Genomic DNA, 8,948 nt, shown 5'->3' with positions numbered 1-8,948 from the left:
GAAAATTGCAGATATACAAAGAGAGTGTACAATATACAGATCCATCAATAAGAAAATCCATAGATAAATGCATCAAACTGAAACACAAATGAAAGACAAATTAGAATATGATATCAGAACACCAAAAGCAAGATATTAATCTTAGAACATTAAAAAGATATTCAATTCAAGTAGACAAAGCTCAAAGAAATCATATATACTAATCAGGTCTCCACATTTCAATTTTTTTGTCACTAATTTTCTTTGGCATCCAACGTGCCTTTTTAAATGATGGTGCATAATGCTAAGGGCACAAAGGGAGCTAGTAAAAGTAATTCAAAACCTAATTACCAAATAAAGTATGTCGCGTAACTTTAAACTTAATCTCACCTATTTTTCTCAGCAAAAATTAAGATTTATTGATGTAATAGAAAAGGTTATAAAAGTACACCGCAAATACAAAATGAAACTTAAAGCTGTTTTGGGAATAAATTAAAAAATATTACAAAAATAGTCAACTCTTTTCTTTCCGTTTTTATATGTTTTCTTATAAAAAAAAAAAATCAAAAATCAACTTTTCAAAACAACCCTTAATATGATTAACATTCACAATTCATTTAATTTTTGAATAAATTTTTCAAGCTTTGTAATGTTGCTATAAATGAGAATTAGTATATAGAATTAGATACAAACATGGGGTCATTTTAGGGCAACTTAGAGCTGACTCTCTTATACGTTTCATATGGGATTTTAGGAAACAAAGATTGTAAACTAATCAACTCAACATTTATATGCTGAGAAAGTAAAGCCTAATGAGTAAATGTGGAGACCTGATTAGCATTATTACCTTTATTAACCAACATAAACAACCCCACAGCATAAGAATTTCGACATGCACATTCTCTAGAGTTGAGCTTAATGAGTAAATGGACTAGCTAATGCCACAACAAAGCAACTTAACATACCATAAGGACTTACTAATTAAGTCCCCCACGGTAGATAATTAATAAATACTTATGGTAGTGATTTTAGCAACATAAGTACTAAGAGCATCTCCAACCATACTCTTTATTTTTCACTAACTAAAGTACAAAAAAAGGACACTCTTTATTTTACCTAATTAGTTTAGCTATTGTGTGTTCCAATCATACTCTTTATTTTAACTAGTCATTCAAACTAACTTAACCAATTTTCAAAACAAAAAATGCTATATATATTACTGTATTTTTCATAGAATGCCACATACACACCAAACGCTGAAATGGTTGCCAATGTGACATTTGCGATAATATTTTTAAAAATAATATTTTTTAATATTAGTTTTAAAACTACTATAAAAAATAATGAGGAAATGACTAAGATTCCCAGTTGTAAGCAAATTAATTAATAAATGGAGATCATTTCAATTTAAACACTCCTTGTTTTGTTGAAAATGATTCAATGATAATTTTAGATAAATAAATGGAGATCATGTAAATTCAATAAAAAATGATTCAATGATAGTTGCAACAAACTCTCTAATGATATATAACAACAGCTAACATTCTGCTTCCAATGAAGAACTCTACTACGATTAAAGCTAGAATCCCAAGTCTACAACCAACTCTGTAATGATATATAAAAGAGCTCTAATTCTGTTAACATTCCATCAAGCCTATATATTATAGAACTAAGAATTCTAGTGAAATTAAAACTAGTTTTGAAGTTTCAAATGAACATGAATAAAAGTATTTTGGTGGGGATTAACCTTTCACAGACAAGATTGCAGAGGTTAGCTGGGATATCAGGTTGTTCATAAACTAATTTTGTTGGCTTGTTCCTGTTTGGAGTTTGAAGTGAACAAGGAGGCACATAGACACCAACCTTGTCACAATTTGACAAAGCTCAACCATGTCTTCAATTCCTATCTCCTATCTCTTATCCTCACGTACAAAATAATGGGTTTGTTTTGTTCTAATAACTAAATTAATTGAAATGGGAAGGAAACTGGTATGCTTGATTGAAATGTTTGATCCATTTCAATCAAACACTTCACCAACCAGACTCCAAACAGGAACACACCAACAAAAACTAAGAACAACAACCAACACACAGCATCAGTAACATACAGGGACAACAGACACACATAGATCAGAAACAGATCAGCCAAGAATCTGCAACAGAGCAGACAAAAAACCACGACCAGAGCAGACAAAAACCAGCAACATAGCAGACAAAAACCAGCGACAGAGCACCCAGAAACTAACAACAGATCAGTAACACACAGGAACAGATCAGCAACTTATTTGATGCATATTCCAATATACAAAGATTCATGATTAGGAAGATCTAACTCCCAAACAAGCATTGACACTAGATAATGTTTATGATGATGTTTACGGAGCTGATATGGGATCACCTTCAAGCCAAGGCCCCAAGCTAGACCTCTTGTCCAAAAAACATTTAGAAAAAAAATTGGGATTGTGTTCTTTCTGGATAGGTGATTCTACTCTTCAATGTTCTTAAAGATTGAAGAGTTGCTGCCTTGAGTCAATGCTTAAGGCTCCAACCAGGTCAAAACTATGGGTACTCTGCTCTCACATATGGAGAAAGGCATATGTATGAATTAGAATATGACAGACTTCCACATTTCATTCTATCAGACCAACTCAGTGAGATCCTAGCCACTAGGAGGAATTCCACCAGAAGTACAACATAAGATTATCTAGGGGGTAATACTTAAGGTGAATTGGTATACCCTTGGAGGAATTCCACCAAAAGCATCTGAAGTTTACAAAATACCCAGGGCCAATAAAAATCAACATTTGTTTGCCCAATTTGCAACAAAATTTCAATAACATTTGACCCCTTCATGTACTTAACTTTGCCGCTAACTTCTACTACCACTCGGACAATGACAGTAACCGTATTTTATGGTGATGGGAGTGGTCTTCCAACACAATACACTGTTACTCTCCTAAAACATGGCTGCTGTAAAGATCTCAGTCAGGCTCTGAGTACTACATGCTGCTTAAGGAGCGATGAAAGCATGTTGCTTGCAGAGGTAATTTATATCTTCTTGACTTCTATTATATATTTACTAATCTGTTGCTAATTCTTTATGTATTAGTCTTCTGAAGCCCTGGATTTTTAATATGCAGGTTTACGAACATCGAACATATCGATATTTAGAGAACCCTTCGGAACCATTACCTTCTATAAAAGATGATGAACATATTGTAGCCTACGGGCTTCCAAAGCGGGCAGAATTAACAAGACTAGAGATATGTCATCGATACTTGGAAAAGTGAGTTCTCATTCTTGAATCCTTAGTTGTTACGTTCCCACTTGGCTAAGATTCAAAAATCTTGAATCCTACCATGCCTTGTGTGTTTGGTCTTTATTGGGTAGAGTTGACATGTCTGAATGAGTCTATGGTTTTTATTTCCTTGTTAGGGATGCCAAATTGCCTAGTTGCATAGATGCTCTGATTGATCTTTTTAGTTTTTTGGTCTGAAGGCAATGAACTACATTATAGGAATAACCCTTGAACAAAAAGCCAAAAAGGAAGGAAAAGTAATAAAAAAAGTGAATGAAGGTGGGATGTAACCCAGGTCTGAAGTCCGGTTGCTGTGTACTAGGATAGATGACACCTTTGTTTTAAGTAAACATTTATTAGGTTTAAGACTTTTTCCTTGTAACTAAAGCATCATTGCTTTCCAGATGTTTGTCAGATAATTTCAAGGGCAGTGAGAGGAAACTTTTGTTGACACCACTGGTTACTTATCTGGAGGACACACAAACTGGAGCTGACATCGATCTTGCTATTAGTAGAGTGTTGTCCCCATTGAGAAAGAAAACTTTTTTTAGTTCAACTATTGTTCATAGTGGCAAGGAAAATGGCTCTGCTGTGGAACCTATTGATGAATCAGCAAACATCTACGCTACCCATTCTGGACCTGGAAAACAGTCAATGGACAGCTTAGAACTGGAAGAAATGTCCTACAGGGAGTTCAGCTTTCAGCTCTGCATAACAGATAACAGAGGTTTGAACTGCAGGCCTATTTCAAAGGATTCACTCATAAAAACTGGTCAACTGGTTAAAGTTATGTTGGATTGGACTGATAAAGAACACAAATTATATGATTCCAGCTACTTAAAGGATGTTCCTGAGGTTCACAAGACCAAGCTTACTGTGAAGAAAACTCGACAAGAAGCTATCTCTTTATTTTCATGCTTGGATGCATTTTTAAATGAGGAACCTTTAGGGCCTGATGACATGTGGTAGAACACTTTTAATGCTTTTGACCAGCTGAATTGCATATTTTCAAAGCAATTCACCTCAAGTATTACTGCCTCATTTTTTGTTGTTTCAAAATTTCAATGTAGGTACTGCCCTCGTAAAATTTGTGGGTAGGGAGGATGCATCAACATTTTAAACTAGAAAAATTCAGCCTTCCCATTGGAAACATATTCTGTCTATACAAAAACCACACGCTACAAAAACAAATTACAATAGGAAAATTTCCCACATTTATGCTAATTATAACCATGCTTATAAGTTATATCAATATAAACGTGACAAAGCTGCTTCTGAAATGGGTATTGAATCCCGTATAGATTATCAATTTCTTGAACATCATTACATTTCAAGTTCTAAACAGTGGAAATAAGTTGGAGAGGAAGCGATAGAGAGATTGAGGATGTTAATGATCAAAGGCTATGGTATATAAAGATTCAAGATGAACACTTGTCACATCTTTATGTAGACAGCTGGGGAAAAAAACGGCAATTTTAATGTAAGAAGTAAACAAAATAAGCCTATCAAGTACATGGCAACAATGTTTTATTGATCATGAAGTATTTGGAGTATTTGGAAATGCCAACAATAACTTGAGGCTTCTGATCTCATTTACAACAATTGAAAAAACAAGACTGTCAACACAGCAACCGACTGCCTTCCACTGGTTCTATCATACAACCACCTCAAACAAGACTCTTCGTAACCAATAAAATAAACCATAGTGCAAATTAAGTATGATTAATATTGCAATAAAATTAGTACAAAAGCTAACAACATTCGAACTTACTCATATCCAGGACAAGATAAAAGCAATATTAAGAGGGTGAAATAGTATAGAAAAGATATCTGTAAAGACACAAAATTAAATAGTAATTGAACAACCAAACATAGCAGGCTTGTGAAAATCAAACATGTGAATTTTAAAAACAAAAGTTCAACAAAAGTAATTTTCTCAGGGGAAAAAATTAACACAATCAACCATAAAAATACTAATTTTAAGTAACAGAATCATTGTTAAGCTTTAAGAGAATCAAAACGTGTTACAATTTAAAGATCACGTACATGCGGACAGGCCTCTAAGGACTATGATCAAGATAAAGACAAAATAACTAAACCAACTTGATATTTTGGCATCATCACCATAAAGAAAAGCTTTCGAATTTTTCAGTTGCAACTAGTATTTGGGACACTACTTGATTCAAATGGTTCTTACAAAGACCGAATATATCTAATTAAATTTCAAATTCGACAGTCCATCTTTCAAAATTAAGGAAAAATAATTATTGCACAAATTTCAGTCCCTAGACCTCCCATTCTAGAAAATAGATCTGTTTTAATCTTTTCTCTGTTCATCCTCACATACAGCTTTCCAATTAAGCTCCATTCCAGAAAACGTAATATGTAATGGGTATAGAACTATATCAGCAATTTGAAGAAAAAAAAAATACACAATCTGAAAAAAAAAATAAAAATAAAGAGAAGATGCCCACAGCCAACTAAAACAAAGGCAAGAAATAATTGCAGTAGCATAGCATCAGGCATGTACAAGGATCCTCAAATAGCCATGTACAAGGATCCTCAAATAGCCAGGCATGGTATCCAAGAAGAATCAGGAGGATGATCACAGAAGCAAAGGAATCAATCGATATCAGTAAGTAATCAATTTTATTTTTTTATGAATAACCTAAGTAGAAAAACCTATAAAATAAACAGATATTAAACAAACATTCAAATATAGAGAGGAGTTGAACCCTAATTTTATTAAAAATACAGACAAACAATCCAAATCATATGAAATATTCACATTTAGTAAAGGGCTTTTACTAAATTCAAACTCTTAATTATAATCAATAGGACATTCATTCTCAAGTTTATAGCAGAAAACTTGATGGAAAGATTAAAATACAGCATTAATTCTGAAAATTAATTTCGAAAATTAGGGAAAACAGAGATAGAGAAATAGAGAAATTGAGTGAGAGAGAGAGGGGGAGAGAGAAAGAGGACCCATACCTGATGGAAGAGAACACACAGCAGTAGTAAAGGAGATACGACGTCTGTGGCGACACTGAAGGAGGAAAACAGGGACGGCGCTGGAGAAGAATACACTGAAGGGGCGCTGGAGAAGAACACACAGCACTTGTGTTTTGAGAGGGAGAGGGAGAGGGAGAGGGGGAGAGACAGAGATTGATAGGAAAACTATTCGTCAGTTTGTTTCGAGAGGGAGAGACAGAGATAGAGGCCCATGCGAAGACTGATAAAAAAAATAATAAAAAAAAAGGAGGGAAAAATAAAACTGATCAAAAAAAAAAAAGAGGGAAAAAAAATCTAGGCAAAAATAAAAGAAAAAATAATATATATTTTTTTTATTACAGCTTAATATGTCAAAATTCTTCTTTCAAAAAAATTGGTGGCAAAATAATTCTCACTAAAAGGCTTAAAAATATTTAAAATTATTAGTGACGAAAATATATTTCTCACCAAATGTTCTTAAAATATTCAAAATCAATTTTTTCAAAAACAAAAAAAAAAAATTAGATTATTGGTGACACAAATATATTCCTCATTAATAATATTTTAATTATTGAAAAAAAAAATTCTCACCAAAACTTTCAAAATTTTGGCACCATAAAAAAAAATTAGTGGGAAAAATTTAGGTGACGAAACTTATTTTTTTCTCACCTAAAAGTAAATATTTATTGACGAAAATAAATTTCGTCACCTATTATTTTTCTTTTTTTATTATACGTGACAAAATTTATAATTCCTCATGGATTATTCTTATTTAGTGACGAAATTTGTTTTCTTCACTAATTTTTGTCACCACACCAAAACAGAGAATAAGAGAAAAAGACACCAGAAAAAGAGCAAAGAGAAATCATGTACCAAATCATCAAGCAAAGAAGATGTGGCGGTTACCGGCAAGGCTGCTATTGGCGGTGACGATCGACAAGACTAATAAAGGCGACGATGGCGATCGGCATGGTGGAGGAGCAAGAGGTAAGCCAAATTAATACCCTATTTTGAGAGAGAGAGATGATAAACAGAAAAAAGGATAAAAAAATTAATACCTTTTTTTTTATTGTCGCTCAATATATCAAAAATTTTCCACCAAAATTTGTGACAATATTATTTCCTCATCAAAAGATATCAGAAATATTAAAACGTTTTGATGACGAAAATATATTCATCACAAATAATTTTATAATTAGTGACAAATTTTTTTGTCACCAAAAGTCCCAAAATTTTGGCGCCACCCAAAAAAAATAACGGGAAAATTTTAAGTGACGAAACTTAAGTTTTCCTCACTTAAAACGAAGTATTTATTGACGAAAATATATTTTGTCACTTATCATTTTTATTTTTTTTATTATACGTGACAAAATTTATAAATTCCTCACGAATTATTTTCATTTAGTGACGAATTTTATTTTCTTCACTAGTTTTCGTCACCATAGGTTACTTTTGTTGTAGTGTTACCCAAAATCACTCCCAAATCCCATCATCTATACATAACGACAAATATCTAGGTTAAAAGCCATATTAAAGTGTAGAATATCCATACCTTAAGTGTAGAAATCCAAAGGAGATAAGGAGGAATTTCAAAGATGCCCAAACTCGTTTTTATTCGGATCAATAGGAAGCTCACGAGATGCTCCATCTTTTTAACAAAGGGACTAGGATTGAGAGATTCCTAAATCTAGGTGTATTTGTAGAAAGGGAGAATATTTTAGAGTGAGAGAGAGAGAGTGCCGAATTAGGGTTTTGAGAAGAAGGGAAATTAAAAGGTGTTATAAAACTGTTCTGCTATGAATTGATATACGTAAGGCTCGCTCGAGCGAAAGAGTTGTCGCTTGAGCGACCAGACACAATAAGTAACTTCGCTCAAGTGCAAGAAGTGTCGTTCGAGCGCAAGAAGTCTTGCTCGAGCGAAGAACTTCACCTTCTCAAAAAATTCCGCGTCTGGGAAAAATACTGAGAACTCTCGAAGCTCGCTCGAGCAAAGAAACAATTTTCTGGATAACAACTTGAACAACTAGCACCCAATCTACTCTGAACATGCCCAAAACACTCCAATACTCAAATAAGAAGGGGAAAAAGAGGGATAGAGACATAAAAAAAAATATTAAACCTCAAGGTCCGAGTCTGGAATACAATAAAGATCGGATCAAAACTGAAATCGCTATATATAATTAAAAATGAGTTTTTAATTTTACTAAAGTGCGACCTAACCACGATTGAGGTATGTTTCAGTGGTTTTGTATTTTCTGAAGTGAAAAAATTGTAATAAAAAAATAATGAGCCGAAGTCATTATTAATTTTTTAAAGATTTTTTTTATAAATATTATATATTTTTTTAAATATAGTTATGTTAAGTATGTCTAAAAATTTAAAAAATTATTAATTTGAATCGTTTATTTTTTAAGATCAATTGAATAGAACATTTAAAAAAAAATTAAATAAAAGTAAAGGTGATGTATTTTTGAATTATATTTGCCAGGGTAGTACCGGTCTTAAAATTTTAATGTACGGCACATTTAATTCATTATCCTTATCATTATGAATGGTAACTTTCCGTTCCCACCAGACACATCGCTTTCAAATTTCGCCTCCACTAGCTTAGAGTTTTGTCTAAGCGTTATCTCTCTCTCTCTCTCTCTCTCTCTCTATATATATATATATGTAGAGT

The 8,948-nt window shown here is 32.9% G+C and overlaps 1 pseudogene; it reads left to right on the top strand.

The window, feature by feature from the left end:
* Positions 1–2,872: 2,872 nt before the first annotated feature.
* On the top strand, positions 2,873–4,246 carry LOC145802484 (ubiquitin carboxyl-terminal hydrolase 10 pseudogene; annotated as a pseudogene).
* Positions 4,247–8,948: the final 4,702 nt, after the last annotated feature.

Source organism: Camellia sinensis, chromosome 11, assembly GCF_055761805.1.
Source record: "Camellia sinensis isolate YWXY chromosome 11, ASM5576180v1, whole genome shotgun sequence".
Lineage (NCBI taxonomy): Eukaryota > Viridiplantae > Streptophyta > Magnoliopsida > Ericales > Theaceae > Camellia > Camellia sinensis.
The sequence above is the reverse complement of the archived record's forward strand: the minus strand, read 5'-3'. Positions and strand labels throughout refer to the sequence as shown.